This window comes from Teleopsis dalmanni, chromosome 2 (assembly GCF_002237135.1).
Source record: "Teleopsis dalmanni isolate 2A chromosome 2, ASM223713v2, whole genome shotgun sequence".
Classification (NCBI taxonomy): Eukaryota; Metazoa; Arthropoda; class Insecta; order Diptera; family Diopsidae; genus Teleopsis; species Teleopsis dalmanni.
Window position 1 is genome coordinate 54,086,094 of NC_051847.1, and position 1,116 is coordinate 54,087,209.

The following is a 1,116-nucleotide window of genomic DNA, read 5'->3' on the forward strand; positions in this document are numbered from 1 at the left end:
GCATTATAAATGTGATCTAAATCAGATTATATTCGAACAGTTTAAAAATATATAGTATGTAAAAAGTATTCAGAACTATTAAGTAAAACACAAAGAAATTATTAAGCAAGCAAAGTTTCTTTTGTCGCCTTTAAAACTAGCCTTACAAAAGCGACAATTATACCAGCGCATAACTCAATTCATTATAAATCTTTGGTAATAATTACGCAGCAGTCAAAGACAGAAAGTCTGGTTTATATATTGTCACATCCTTTGTTGCAGATCAAGTATAACTCCAATATGAATTCTCGGGTATCGCAACAAGATAAATGCACTAATGAGCTAAAAAACGTTACTCGTAGCTTTCATCTATTTCTATACCTGTCAGTAATACTCATGGTCTAAAAGTCAAACCCTTTCTTTGGCTGATCAATAGAGGCTGGACAAGTCACAGCTTGGTTTATACTCTCCATTAAAACCTTAAATTAACTTAAAATATAAAGAAATATAAAGCTAAAAGTCGAAAGATAAAATAGGTTTCTACGGAAATCAAGTCATAAGCTTTCTTAATGTACAGGTTGTAATTCAGATTGAGCTATTGGTTTGTTTGGTTTGCCTTTATCTATACTTTACTGTATGTCAGTTTCGATTACAGTAATATCCTTAGATTTTCTGTTTCGATTGGAATAGATTTGCATATAGAAATGTACTTTAAATATTGAAACGACCTATATCGGTTGACTATATTTCACAATATATCACAGTTCTTGATACCATCCAAGAAACGGTTGAAGAAATGCCAGCCAGTATTAAATGGAGGTTCTATCAAAAACTTGAACATCTTAAGTTTGCTGATGACATGGTATTACGGCAAGAAGACTAACAGATATGCAAGCTTTGATTATTAATGTTTTTAAGCAAGCAGCCAGAGCGGACTTATATCAATTCTTCGAACTTTTTGCGCGTAATAGCCAAAATATCAAAGATGTTCAGCAGTTTATATTTGGTAAGTGTTGGTAAGATAGCGATGGTGACTATGATTCAACGTAAACAACCGTTTAAGAAACCTAAATAACGTGCAATATCCGAAAACAAAGGTCTTCAACGATTGTGTGAAATCTACTTTGCTATATGGCC